This window comes from Lagopus muta (genome assembly GCF_023343835.1).
Source record: "Lagopus muta isolate bLagMut1 chromosome W unlocalized genomic scaffold, bLagMut1 primary SUPER_W_unloc_1, whole genome shotgun sequence".
Taxonomy (NCBI): domain Eukaryota; kingdom Metazoa; phylum Chordata; class Aves; order Galliformes; family Phasianidae; genus Lagopus; species Lagopus muta.
The window spans coordinates 2,797,373-2,813,147 of NW_026040168.1; positions in this window are offsets into that span (position 1 = coordinate 2,797,373).

The window sequence follows — 15,775 nt, forward strand, 5'->3', positions numbered from 1 at the left end:
AATGTCATCTACTTGGGACAAAACTGCAATTTCTGAGAGAAAATGTCATATTTCTGGGAGAAAATATCATATTTTTGTAGAGAAAAGAGGTGTTCTTGTGTGAAAATTTTGTATTTTGCGGGATAGAACTGCAATTTCTTGCAATAAATGACGTATTTTTTGTAGAGAGCGGCTATTTCTGGCAGAAAGCGTCAAATTTTTGAGGAGAAAACTGCAATTTCTGGGAGACGATGTCATATTTCCGAGAGAAAACGGGTATTTCTGGCAGAAAATGTCATTTTTTGAGAGAGAAATCTGGTATTTCTGGGAGGTGATGTCCTATTTTTGGACAGAATACTTGTATTTCTGGGAGGAAATGTCATATTCTTTGGGTGAAAACGGGCCCATCTGTTTGAAACGGCCGTATGTTTTGGGAGAAACCTGGCATTTCTGGGAGGTGATGTCATATTCTTGAGGAGAAAACTGTTGGTCCTGGGAAAATATGTCATATTTTGTATAGAAAGCTGATGTTTCTGGGGGAAAATATCATGTTTTTGGATAGTAAATTGGTATTTCTGGGAGGAAATGTCATCTACTTGGGACAAAACTGCAATTTCTGAGAGAAAATGTCATATTTCTGGGAGAAAATATTGTATTTCTGTACTGAAAAGAGGTGTTCTTGAGTGAAAATTTTGTATTTTGCGGGATAGAACTGCAATTTCTTGCAATAAATGACGTATTTTTTGTAGAGAGCGGCTATTTCTGGCAGAAAGCGTCAAATTTTTGAGGAGAAAACTGCAATTTCTGGGAGACGATGTCATATTTCCGAGAGAAAACGGGTATTTCTGGCAGAAAATGTCATTTTTTGAGAGAGAAATCTGGTATTTCTGGGAGAAGATGTCCTATTTTTGGACAGAATACTTGTATTTCTGGGAGGAAACGTCATATTCTTGGGGAGAAAACGGGCCCATCTGTTTGAAACGGCCGTATGTTTTGGGAGAAACCGGGCATTTCTGGGAGGTGATGTCATATTCTTGAGGAGAAAACCGTTGTTCCTGGGAAAATATGTCGTATTTTTTTTAGAAAACGGATGTTTCTGCGGGAAAATATCATGTTTTTGGATAGTAAATTGGTATTTCTGGGAGGAAATGTCATCTACTTGGGACAAAACTGCAATTTCTGGGAGAAAATGTCATATTTCTGGGAGAAAATATCATATTTCTGTAGAGAAAAGAGGTGTTCTTGTGTGAAAGATTTGCACTTTGGGGGAGAGAATTGCAATTTCTTGCAATACATGTCGTATTTTTTGTAGAAAACTGCTATTTCTGGCAGAAAGCGTCAAATTTTTGAGGAGAAAACTGCAATTTCTGGGAGACGATGTCATATTTCCGAGAGAAAATGGGTATTTCTGGCAGAAGATGTCATCTTTTGAGAGAGAAATCTGGTATTTCTGGGAGGTGATGTCCTATTTTTGGACAGAATACTTGTATTTCTGGGAGGAAACGTCATATTCTTGGGGAGAAAACTGGCCTGTTTGAAACGGCCGTATGTTTTGGGAGAATCCTGGCATTTCTGGGAGGTGATGTCATATTCTTGAGGAGAAAACTGTTGGTCCTGGGAAAATATGTCATATTTTGTATAGAAAACGGATGTTTCTGGGGGAAAATATCATGTTTTCGGATAGTAAATTGTTATTTCTGGGAGGAAATGTCATCTACTTGGGACAAAACTGCAATTTCTGAGAGAAAATGTCATATTTCTGGGAGAAAATATCGTATTTCTGCAGAGAAAAGAGGTGTTCTTGTGTGAAAATTTTGTATTTTGGGGGATAGAATTGCAATTTTTTGCAATAAATGTCGTATTTTTTGTAGAAAACTGCTATTACTGGCAGAAAGCGTCAAATTTTTGAGGAGAAAACTGCAATTTCTGGGAGACGATGTCATATTTCCGAGAGAAAACGGGTATTTCTGGCAGAAGATGTCATTTTTTGAGAGAGAAATCTGGTATTTCTGGGAGAAAATGTCCTATTTTTGGACAGAAAACTTGTATTTCTGGGAGGAAACGTCATATTCTTGGGGAGAAAACGGGCCCATCTGTTTGAAAGGGCCGTATGTTTTGGGAGAAACCTGGCATTTCTGGGAGGTGATGTCATATTCTTGAGGAGAAAACTGTTGTTCCTGGGAAAATATGTCATATTTTGTAGAGAAAGCTGATGTTTCTGGGGGAAAATATCATGTTTTTGGATAGTAAATTGTTATTTCTGGGAGGAAATGTCATCTACTTGGGACAAAACTGCAATTTCTGGGAGAAAATATCGTATTTCTGCAGAGAAAAGAGGTGTTCTTGTGTGAAAATTTTGTTTTTTGGGGGATAGAATTGCAATTTCTTGCAATACATGTCGTATTTTTTGTAGAAAACTGCTATTTCTGGCAGAAAGCGTCAAATTTTTGAGGAGAAAACTGCAATTTCTGGGAGACGATGTCATATTTCCGAGAGAAAACGGGTATTTCTGGCAGAAGATGTCATTTTTTGAGAGAGAAATCTGGTATTTCTGGGAGGTGATGTCCTATTTTTGGACAGAATACTTGTATTTCTGGGAGGAAACGTCATATTCTTGGGGAGAAAACGGGCCCATCTGTTTGAAACGGCCGTATGTTTTGGGAGAAACCTGGCATTTCTGGGAGGTGATGTCATATTCTTGAGGAGAAAACAGTTGTTCCTGGGAAAATATGTCCTATTTTGTATAGAAAGCTGATGTTTCTGGGGGAAAATATCATGTTTTTGGATAGTAAATTGTTATTTCTGGGAGGAAATGTCATCTACTTGGGACAAAACTGCAATTTCTGGGAGAAAATGTCATATTTCTGGGAGAAAATATTGTATTTCTGCAGAGAAAAGAGGTGTTCTTGTGTGAAAATTTTGTTTTTTGGGGGATAGAATTGCAATTTCTTGCAATACATGTCGTATTTTTTGTAGAAAACTGCTATTTCTGGCAGAAAGCGTCAAATTTTTGAGGAGAAAACTGCAATTTCTGGGAGACGATGTCATATTTCCGAGAGAAAATGGGTATTTCTGGCAGAAGATGTCATTTTTTGAGAGAGAAATCTGGTATTTCTGGGAGGTGATGTCCTATTTTTGGACAGAATACTTGTATTTCTGGGAGGAAACGTCATATTCTTGGGGAGAAAACGGGCCCATCTGTTTGAAAGGGCCGTATGTTTTGGGAGAAACCTGGCATTTCTGGGAGGTGATGTCATATTCTTGAGGAGAAAACTGTTGTTCATGGGAAAATATATCATATTTTGAAGAGAAAGCTGATGTTTCTGGGGGAAAATATCATGTTTTTGGATAGTAAATTGTTATTTCTGGGAGGAAATGTCATCTACTTGGGACAAAACTGCAATTTCTGAGAGAAAATGTCATATTTCTGGGAGAAAATATCATATTTCTGTAGAGAAAAGAGGTGTTCTTGTGTGAAAGATTTGCACTTTGGGGGAGAGAATTGCAATTTCTTGCAATACATGTCGTATTTTTTGTAGAAAACTGCTATTTCTGGCAGAAAGCGTCAAATTTTTGAGGAGAAAACTGCAATTTCTGGGAGACGATGTCATATTTCCGAGAGAAAATGGGTATTTCTGGCAGAAGATGTCATCTTTTGAGAGAGAAATCTGGTATTTCTGGGAGGTGATGTCCTATTTTTGGACAGAATACTTGTATTTCTGGGAGGAAACGTCATATTCTTGGGGAGAAAACTGGCCTGTTTGAAACGGCCGTATGTTTTGGGAGAATCCTGGCATTTCTGGGAGGTGATGTCATATTCTTGAGGAGAAAACTGTTGGTCCTGGGAAAATATGTCATATTTTGTATAGAAAACGGATGTTTCTGGGGGAAAATATCATGTTTTCGGATAGTAAATTGTTATTTCTGGGAGGAAATGTCATCTACTTGGGACAAAACTGCAATTTCTGAGAGAAAATGTCATATTTCTGGGAGAAAATATCGTATTTCTGCAGAGAAAAGAGGTGTTCTTGTGTGAAAATTTTGTATTTTGGGGGATAGAATTGCAATTTTTTGCAATAAATGTCGTATTTTTTGTAGAAAACTGCTATTACTGGCAGAAAGCGTCAAATTTTTGAGGAGAAAACTGCAATTTCTGGGAGACGATGTCATATTTCCGAGAGAAAACGGGTATTTCTGGCAGAAGATGTCATTTTTTGAGAGAGAAATCTGGTATTTCTGGGAGAAAATGTCCTATTTTTGGACAGAATACTTGTATTTCTGGGAGGAAACGTCATATTCTTGGGGAGAAAACGTGCCCATCTGTTTGAAAGGGCCGTATGTTTTGGGAGAAACCTGGCATTTCTGGGAGGTGATGTCATATTCTTGAGGAGAAAACTGTTGTTCCTGGGAAAATATGGCATATTTTGTAGAGAAAGCTGATGTTTCTGGGGGAAAATATCATGTTTTTGGATAGTAAATTGTTATTTCTGGGAGGAAATGTCATCTACTTGGGACAAAACTGCAATTTCTGGGAGAAAATATTGTATTTCTGCAGAGAAAAGAGGTGTTCTTGTGTGAAAATTTTGTTTTTTGGGGGATAGAATTGCAATTTCTTGCAATACATGTCGTATTTTTTGTAGAAAACTGCTATTTCTGGCAGAAAGCGTCAAATTTTTGAGGAGAAAACTGCAATTTCTGGGAGACGATGTCATATTTCCGAGAGAAAACGGGTATTTCTGGCAGAAGATGTCATTTTTTGAGAGAGAAATCTGGTATTTCTGGGAGGTGATGTCCTATTTTTGGACAGAATACTTGTATTTCTGGGAGGAAACGTCATATTCTTGGGGAGAAAACGGGCCCATCTGTTTGAAACGGCCGTATGTTTTGGGAGAAACCTGGCATTTCTGGGAGGTGATGTCATATTCTTGAGGAGAAAACAGTTGTTCCTGGGAAAATATGTCCTATTTTGTATAGAAAGCTGATGTTTCTGGGGGAAAATATCATGTTTTTGGATAGTAAATTGGTATTTCTGGGAGGAAATGTCATCTACTTGGGACAAAACTGCAATTTCTGGGAGAAAATGTCATATTTCTGGGAGAAAATATTGTATTTCTGCAGAGAAAAGAGGTGTTCTTGTGTGAAAATTTTGTTTTTTGGGGGATAGAATTGCAATTTCTTGCAATACATGTCGTATTTTTTGTAGAAAACTGCTATTTCTGGCAGAAAGCGTCAAATTTTTGAGGAGAAAACTGCAATTTCTGGGAGACGATGTCATATTTCCGAGAGAAAATGGGTATTTCTGGCAGAAGATGTCATTTTTTGAGAGAGAAATCTGGTATTTCTGGGAGAAAATGTCCTATTTTTGGACAGAATACTTGTATTTCTGGGAGGAAACGTCATATTCTTGGGGAGAAAACTGGCCTGTTTGAAACGGCCGTATGTTTTGGGAGAAACCTGGCATTTCTGGGAGGTGATGTCATATTCTTGAGGAGAAAACTGTTGTTCATGGGAAAATATGTCATATTTTGTATAGAAAGCTGATGTTTCTGGGGGAAAATATCATGTTTTTGGATAGTAAATTGTTATTTCTGGGAGGAAATGTCATCTACTTTGGACAAAACTGCAATTTCTGAGAGAAAATGTCATATTTCTGGGAGAAAATATTGTATTTCTGTAGTGAAAAGAGGTGTTCTTGTGTGAAAATTTTGTATTTTGCGGGATAGAACTGCAATTTCTTGCAATAAATGACGTATTTTTTGTAGAGAGCGGCTATTTCTGGCAGAAAGCGTCAAATTTTTGAGGAGAAAACTGCAATTTCTGGGAGACGATGTCATATTTCCGAGAGAAAACGGGTATTTCTGGCAGAAAATGTCATTTTTTGAGAGAGAAATCTGGTATTTCTGGGAGGTGATGTCCTATGTTTGGACAGAATACTTGTATTTCTGGGAGGAAACGTCATATTCTTGGGGAGAAAACTGGCCTGTTTGAAACGGCCGTATGTTTTGGGAGAAACCTGGCATTTCTGGGAGGTGATGTCATATTCTTGAGGAGAAAACCGTTGTTCCTGGGAAAATATGTCATATTTTGTAGAGAAAGCTGATGTTTCTGGGGGAAAATATCATGTTTTTGGATAGTAAATTGTTATTTCTGGGAGGAAATGTCATCTACTTGGGACAAAACTGCAATTTCTGGGAGAAAATATTGTATTTCTGCAGAGAAAAGTGGTGTTCTTGTGTGAAAATTTTGTTTTTTGGGGGATAGAATTGCAATTTCTTGCAATACATGTCGTATTTTTTGTAGAAAACTGCTATTTCTGGCAGAAAGCATCAAATTTTTGAGGAGAAAACTGCAATTTCTGGGAGACGATGTCATATTTCCGAGAGAAAACGGGTATTTCTGGCAGAAGATGTCATTTTTTGAGAGAGAAATCTGGTATTTCTGGGAGAAAATGTCCTATTTTTGGACAGAATACTTGTATTTCTGGGAGGAAACGTCATATTCTTGGGGAGAAAACGGGCCCATCTGTTTGAAACGGCCGTATGTTTTGGGAGAAACCTGGCATTTCTGGGAGGTGATGTCATATTCTTGAGGAGAAAACAGTTGTTCCTGGGAAAATATGTCCTAATTTGTATAGAAAGCTGATGTTACTGGGGGAAAATATCATGTTTTTGGATAGTAAATTGTTATTTCTGGGAGGAAATGTCATCTACTTGGGACAAAACTGCAATTTCTGAGAGAAAATGTCATATTTCTGGGAGAAAATATTGTATTTCTGCAGAGAAAAGAGGTGTTCTTGTGTGAAAATTCTGTATTTTGCGGGATAGAACTGCAATTTCTTGCAATAAATGACGTATTTTTTGTAGAGAGCGGCTATTTCTGGCAGAAAGCGTCAAATTTTTGAGGAGAAAACTGCAATTTCTGGGAGACGATGTCATATTTCCGAGAGAAAACTGGTATTTCTGGCAGAAAATGTCATTTTTTGAGAGAGAAATATGGTATTTCTGGGAGAAAATGTCCTATTTTTGGACAGAATACTTGTATTTCTGGGAGGAAACGTCATATTCTTGGGGAGAAAACGGGCCCATCTGTTTGAAACGGCCGTATGTTTTGGGAGAAACCTGGCATTTCTGGGAGGTGATGTCATATTCTTGAGGAGAAAACCGTTGTTCCTGGGAAAATATGTCATATTTTTTTTAGAAAACAGATGTTTCTGGGGGAAAATATCATGTTTTCGGATAATAAATTGCTATTTCTGGGAGGAAATGTCATCTACTTGGGACAAAACTGCAATTTCTGAGAGGTAATGTCATATTTCTGGGAGAAAATATCGTATTTATGCAGAGAAAAGAGGTGTTCTTGTGTGAAAATTTTGTATTTTGGGGGATAGAACTGCAATTTCTTGCAATAAATGACGTATTTTTTGTAGAGAGCGGCTATTACTGGCAGAAAGCGTCAAATTTTTGAGGAGAAAACTGCAATTTCTGGGAGACGATGTCATATTTCCGAGAGAAAACGGGTATTTCTGGCAGAAGATGTCATTTTTTGAGAGAGAAATCTGGTATTTCTGGGAGAAAATGTCCTATTTTTGGACAGAATACTTGTATTTCTGGGAGGAAACGTCATATTTTGGGGAGAAAACGGGCCCATCTGTTTGAAACGGCCGTATGTTTTGGGAGAAACCTGGCATTTCTGGGAGGTGATGTCATATTCTTGAGGAGAAAACCGTTGTTCCTGGGAAAATATGTCATATTTTTTATAGAAAACGTATGTTTCTGGGGGAAAATATCACGTTTTTGGATAGTAAATTGTTATTTCTGGGAGGAAATGTCATCTACTTGGGACAAAACTGCAATTTCTGGGAGAAAATGTCATATTTCTGGGAGAAAATATCGTATTTATGCAGAGAAAAGAGGTGTTCTTGTGTGAAAATTTTGTATTTTGGGGGATAGAACTGCAATTTCTTGCAATACATGTCGTATTTTTTGTAGAAAACTGCTAATACTGGCAGAAAGAGTCAAATTTTTGAGGAGAAAACTGCAATTTCTGGGAGACGATGTCATATTTCCGAGAGAAATCTGGTATTTCTGGGAGAAAATGTCCTATTTTTGGACAGAATACTTGTATTTCTGGGAGGAAACGTCATATTTTGGGGAGAAAACGGTCCCATCTGTTTGAAACGGCCCTATGTTTTGGGAGAAACCTGGCATTTCTGGGAGGTGATGTCATATTCTTGAGGAGAAAACCGTTGTTCCTGGGAAAATATGTCATATTTTTTATAGAAAATGGATGTTTCTGCGGGAAAATATCATGTTTTTGGATAGTAAATTGTTATTTCTGGGAGGAAATGTCATCTACTTGGGACAAAACTGCAATTTCTGGGAGAAAATGTCATATTTCGGGGAGAAAATATCGTATTTCTGCAGAGAAAAGAGGTGTTCTTGTGTGAAAATTCTGTATTTTGCGGGATAGAACTGCAATTTCTTGCAATAAATGACGTATTTTTTGTAGAGAGCGGCTATTTCTGGCAGAAAGCGTCAAATTTTTGAGGAGAAAACTGCAATTTCTGGGAGACGATGTCATATTTCCGAGAGAAAACTGGTATTTCTGGCAGAAAATGTCATTTTTTGAGAGAGAAATATGGTATTTCTGGGAGAAAATGTCCTATTTTTGGACAGAATACTTGTATTTCTGGGAGGAAACGTCATATTCTTGGGGAGAAAACGGGCCCATCTGTTTGAAACGGCCGTATGTTTTGGGAGAAACCTGGCATTTCTGGGAGGTGATGTCATATTCTTGAGGAGAAAACCGTTGTTCCTGGGAAAATATGTCATATTTTTTTTAGAAAACAGATGTTTCTGGGGGAAAATATCATGTTTTCGGATAATAAATTGTTATTTCTGGGAGGAAATGTCATCTACTTGGGACAAAACTGCAATTTCTGAGAGGTAATGTCATATTTCTGGGAGAAAATATCGTATTTATGCAGAGAAAAGAGGTGTTCTTGTGTGAAAATTTTGTATTTTGCGGGATAGAACTGCAATTTCTTGCAATAAATGACGTATTTTTTGTAGAGAGCGGCTATTACTGGCAGAAAGCGTCAAATTTTTGAGGAGAAAACTGCAATTTCTGGGAGACGATGTCATATTTCCGAGAGAAAACGGGTATTTCTGGCAGAAGATGTCATTTTTTGAGAGAGAAATCTGGTATTTCTGGGAGAAAATGTCCTATTTTTGGACAGAATACTTGTATTTCTGGGAGGAAACGTCATATTTTGGGGAGAAAACGGGCCCATCTGTTTGAAACGGCCGTATGTTTTGGGAGAAACCTGGCATTTCTGGGAGGTGATGTCATATTCTTGAGGAGAAAACCGTTGTTCCTGGGAAAATATGTCATATTTTTTATAGAAAACGGATGTTTCTGGGGGAAAATATCACGTTTTTGGATAGTAAATTGTTATTTCTGGGAGGAAATGTCATCTACTTGGGACAAAACTGCAATTTCTGGGAGAAAATGTCATATTTCTGGGAGAAAATATCGTATTTATGCAGAGAAAAGAGGTGTTCTTGTGTGAAAATTTTGTATTTTGGGGGATAGAACTGCAATTTCTTGCAATACATGTCGTATTTTTTGTAGAAAACTGCTAATACTGGCAGAAAGAGTCAAATTTTTGAGGAGAAAACTGCAATTTCTGGGAGACGATGTCATATTTCCGAGAGAAATCTGGTATTTCTGGGAGAAAATGTCCTATTTTTGGACAGAATACTTGTATTTCTGGGAGGAAACGTCATATTTTGGGGAGAAAACGGTCCCATCTGTTTGAAACGGCCCTATGTTTTGGGAGAAACCTGGCATTTCTGGGAGGTGATGTCATATTCTTGAGGAGAAAACCGTTGTTCCTGGGAAAATATGTCATATTTTTTATAGAAAATGGATGTTTCTGCGGGAAAATATCATGTTTTTGGATAGTAAATTGTTATTTCTGGGAGGAAATGTCATCTACTTGGGACAAAACTGCAATTTCTGGGAGAAAATGTCATATTTCGGGGAGAAAATATCGTATTTCTGCAGAGAAAAGAGGTGTTCTTGTGTGAAAATTCTGTATTTTGCGGGATAGAACTGCAATTTCTTGCAATAAATGACGTATTTTTTGTAGAGAGCGGCTATTTCTGGCAGAAAGCGTCAAATTTTTGAGGAGAAAACTGCAATTTCTGGGAGACGATGTCATATTTCCGAGAGAAAACTGGTATTTCTGGCAGAAAATGTCATTTTTTGAGAGAGAAATATGGTATTTCTGGGAGAAAATGTCCTATTTTTGGACAGAATACTTGTATTTCTGGGAGGAAACGTCATATTCTTGGGGAGAAAACGGGCCCATCTGTTTGAAACGGCCGTATGTTTTGGGAGAAACCTGGCATTTCTGGGAGGTGATGTCATATTCTTGAGGAGAAAACCGTTGTTCCTGGGAAAATATGTCATATTTTTTTTAGAAAACAGATGTTTCTGGGGGAAAATATCATGTTTTCGGATAATAAATTGTTATTTCTGGGAGGAAATGTCATCTACTTGGGACAAAACTGCAATTTCTGAGAGGTAATGTCATATTTCTGGGAGAAAATATCGTATTTATGCAGAGAAAAGAGGTGTTCTTGTGTGAAAATTTTGTATTTTGCGGGATAGAACTGCAATTTCTTGCAATAAATGACGTATTTTTTGTAGAGAGCGGCTATTACTGGCAGAAAGCGTCAAATTTTTGAGGAGAAAACTGCAATTTCTGGGAGACGATGTCATATTTCCGAGAGAAAACGGGTATTTCTGGCAGAAGATGTCATTTTTTGAGAGAGAAATCTGGTATTTCTGGGAGAAAATGTCCTATTTTTGGACAGAATACTTGTATTTCTGGGAGGAAACGTCATATTTTGGGGAGAAAACGGGCCCATCTGTTTGAAACGGCCGTATGTTTTGGGAGAAACCTGGCATTTCTGGGAGGTGATGTCATATTCTTGAGGAGAAAACCGTTGTTCCTGGGAAAATATGTCATATTTTTTATAGAAAACGGATGTTTCTGGGGGAAAATATCACGTTTTTGGATAGTAAATTGTTATTTCTGGGAGGAAATGTCATCTACTTGGGACAAAACTGCAATTTCTGGGAGAAAATGTCATATTTCTGGGAGAAAATATCATATTTCTGTAGAGAAAAGAGGTGTTCTTGTGTGAAAGATTTGCACTTTGGGGGGTAGAATTGCAATTTTTTGCAATAAATGTCGTATTTTTAGTAGAAAACTGCTATTTCTGGCAGAAAGCGTCAAATTTTTGAGGAGAAAACTGCAATTTCTGGGAGACGATGTCATATTTCCGAGAGAAAACGGGTATTTCTGGCAGAAAATGTCATTTTTTGAGAGAGAAATCTGGTATTTCTGGGAGAAAATGTCCTATTTTTGGACAGAATACTTGTATTTCTGGGAGGAAACGTCATATTTTGGGGAGAAAACGGTCCCATCTGTTTGAAACGGCCCTATGTTTTGGGAGAAACCTGGCATTTCTGGGAGGTGATGTCATATTCTTGAGGAGAAAACCGTTGTTCCTGGGAAAATATGTCATATTTTTTATAGAAAATGGATGTTTCTGCGGGAAAATATCATGTTTTTGGATAGTAAATTGTTATTTCTGGGAGGAAATGTCATCTACTTGGGACAAAACTGCAATTTCTGGGAGAAAATGTCATATTTCGGGGAGAAAATATCGTATTTCTGCAGAGAAAAGAGGTGTTCTTGTGTGAAAATTTTGTATTTTGCGGGATAGAACTGCAATTTCTTGCAATAAATGACGTATTTTTTGTAGAGAGCGGCTATTTCTGGCAGAAAGCGTCAAATTTTTGAGGAGAAAACTGCAATTTCTGGGAGACGATGTCATATTTCCGAGAGAAAACGGGTATTTCTGGCAGAAGATGTCATTTTTTGAGAGAGAAATCTGGTATTTCTGGGAGAAAATGTCCTATTTTTGGACAGAATACTTGTATTTCTGGGAGGAAACGTCATATTCTTGGGGAGAAAACGGGCCCATCTGTTTGAAACGGCCGTATGTTTTGGGAGAAACCTGGCATTTCTGGGAGGTGATGTCATATTCTTGAGGAGAAAACTGTTGTTCCTGGGAAAATATGTCATATTTTGTAGAGAAAGCTGATGTTTCTGCGGGAAAATATCATGTTTTTGGATAGTAAATTGTTATTTCTGGGAGGAAATGTCATCTACTTGGGACAAAACTGCAATTTCTGGGAGAAAATATTGTATTTCTGCAGAGAAAAGAGGTGTTCTTGTGTGAAAATATTGTATTTTGGGGGATAGAACGGCAATTTCTTGCAATACATGTCGTATTTATAGTAGAAAACTGCTATTTCTGGCAGAAAGCGTCAAATTTTTGAGGAGAAAACTGCAATTTCTGGGAGACGATGTCATATTTCCGAGAGAAAACGGGTATTTCTGGCAGAAAATGTCATTTTTTGAGAGAGAAATCTGGTATTTCTGGGAGGTGATGTCCTATTTTTGGACAGAATACTTGTATTTCTGGGAGGAAACGTCATATTCTTGGGGAGAAAACTGGCCTGTTTGAAACGGCCGTATGTTTTGGGAGAAACCTGGCATTTCTGGGAGGTGATGTCATATTCTTGAGGAGAAAACCGTTGTTCCTGGGAAAATATGTCATATTTTGTAGAGAAAGCTGATGTTTCTGGGGGAAAATATCATGTTTTTGGATAGTAAATTGTTATTTCTGGGAGGAAATGTCATCTACTTGGGACAAAACTGCAATTTCTGAGAGAAAATGTCATATTTCTGGGAGAAAATATCGTATTTCTGCAGAGAAAAGAGGTGTTCTTGTGTGAAAATTTTGTATTTTGGGGGATAGAATTGCAATTTTTTGCAATAAATGTCGTATTTTTTGTAGAAAACTGCTATTTCTGGCAGAAAGCGTCAAATTTTTGAGGAGAAAACTGCAATTTCTGGGAGACGATGTCATATTTCCGAGAGAAAACGGGTATTTCTGGCAGAAGATGTCATCTTTTGAGAGAGAAATCTGGTATTTCTGGGAGGTGATGTCCTATTTTTGGACAGAATACTTGTATTTCTGGGAGGAAACGTCATATTCTTGGGGAGAAAACTGGCCTGTTTGAAACGGTCGTATGTTTTGGGAGAAACCTGGCATTTCTGGGAGGTGATGTCATATTCTTGAGGAGAAAACTGTTGGTCCTGGGAAAATATGTCATATTTTGTAGAGAAAGCTGATGTTTCTGGGGGAAAATATCATGTTTTTGGATAGTAAATTGTTATTTCTGGGAGGAAATGTCATCTACTTGGGACAAAACTGCAATTTCTGAGAGAAAATGTCATATTTCTGGGAGAAAATATCGTATTTCTGCAGAGAAAAGAGGTGTTCTTGTGTGAAAATTTTGTATTTTGGGGGATAGAATTGCAATTTTTTGCAATAAATGTCGTATTTTTTGTAGAAAACTGCTATTTCTGGCAGAAAGCGTCAAATTTTTGAGGAGAAAACTGCAATTTCTGGGAGACGATGTCATATTTCCGAGAGAAAACGGGTATTTCTGGCAGAAGATGTCATTTTTTGAGAGAGAAATCTGGTATTTCTGGGAGAAAATGTCCTATTTTTGGACAGAATACTTGTATTTCTGGGAGGAAAAGTCATATTCTTGGGGAGAAAACGGGCCCATCTGTTTGAAACGGCCGTATGTTTTGGGAGAAACCTGGCATTTCTGGGAGGTGATGTCATATTCTTGAGGAGAAAACTGTTGTTCATGGGAAAATATGTCATATTTTGTAGAGAAAGCTGATGTTTCTGGGGGAAAATATCATGTTTTTGGATAGTAAATTGTTATTTCTGGGAGGAAATGTCATCTACTTGGGACAAAACTGCAATTTCTGGGAGAAAATATTGTATTTCTGCAGAGAAAAGAGGTGTTCTTGTGTGAAAATTTTGTTTTTTGGGGGATAGAATTGCAATTTCTTGCAATACATGTCGTATTTTTTGTAGAAAACTGCTATATCTGGCAGAAAGCGTCAAATTTTTGAGGAGAAAACTGCAATTTCTGGGAGACGATGTCATATTTCCGAGAGAAAACGGGTATTTCTGGCAGAAGATGTCATTTTTTGAGAGAGAAATCTGGTATTTCTGGGAGAAAATGTCCTATTTTTGGACAGAATACTTGTATTTCTGGGAGGAAACGTCATATTCTTGGGGAGAAAACGGGCCCATCTGTTTGAAACGGCCGTATGTTTTGGGAGAAACCTGGCATTTCTGGGAGGTGATGTCATATTCTTGAGGAGAAAACAGTTGTTCCTGGGAAAATACGTCCTAATTTGTATAGAAAGCTGATGTTACTGGGGGAAAATATCATGTTTTTGGATAGTAAATTGTTATTTCTGGGAGGAAATGTCATCTACTTGGGACAAAACTGCAATTTCTGGGAGAAAATGTCATATTTCTGGGAGAAAATATCATATTTCTGTAGAGAAAAGAGGTGTTCTTGTGTGAAAGATTTGCACTTTGGGGGGTAGAATTGCAATTTTTTGCAATAAATGTCGTATTTTTAGTAGAAAACTGCTATTTCTGGCAGAAAGCGTCAAATTTTTGAGGAGAAAACTGCAATTTCTGGGAGACGATGTCATATTTCCGAGAGAAAACGGGTATTTCTGGCAGAAAATGTCATTTTTTGAGAGAGAAATCTGGTATTTCTGGGAGAAAATGTCCTATTTTTGGACAGAATACTTGTATTTCTGGGAGGAAACGTCATATTTTGGGGAGAAAACGGTCCCATCTGTTTGAAACGGCCCTATGTTTTGGGAGAAACCTGGCATTTCTGGGAGGTGATGTCATATTCTTGAGGAGAAAACCGTTGTTCCTGGGAAAATATGTCATATTTTTTATAGAAAATGGATGTTTCTGCGGGAAAATATCATGTTTTTGGATAGTAAATTGTTATTTCTGGGAGGAAATGTCATCTACTTGGGACAAAACTGCAATTTCTGGGAGAAAATGTCATATTTCGGGGAGAAAATATCGTATTTCTGCAGAGAAAAGAGGTGTTCTTGTGTGAAAATTTTGTATTTTGCGGGATAGAACTGCAATTTCTTGCAATAAATGACGTATTTTTTGTAGAGAGCGGCTATTTCTGGCCGAAAGCGTCAAATTTTTGAGGAGAAAACTGCAATTTCTGGGAGACGATGTCATATTTCCGAGAGAAAACGGGTATTTCTGGCAGAAGATGTCATTTTTTGAGAGAGAAATCTGGTATTTCTGGGAGAAGATGTCCTATTTTTGGACAGAATACTTGTATTTCTGGGAGGAAACGTCATATTCTTGGGGAGAAAACGGGCCCATCTGTTTGAAACGGCCGTATGTTTTGGGAGAAACCTGGCATTTCTGGGAGGTGATGTCATATTCTTGAGGAGAAAACAGTTGGTCCTTGGAAAATATGTCCTATTTTGTATAGAAAGCTGATGTTTCTGGGGGAAAATATCATGTTTTTGGATAGTAAATTGTTATTTCTGGGAGGAAATGTCATCTACTTGGGACAAAACTGCAATTTCTGGGAGAAAATATTGTATTTCTGCAGAGAAAAGAGGTGTTCTTGTGTGAAAATATTGTATTTTGGGGGATAGAACGGCAATTTCTTGCAATACATGTCGTATTTATAGTAGAAAACTGCTATTTCTGGCAGAAAGCGTCAAATTTTTGAGGAGAAAACTGCAATTTCTGGGAGACGATGTCATATTTCCGAGAGAAAA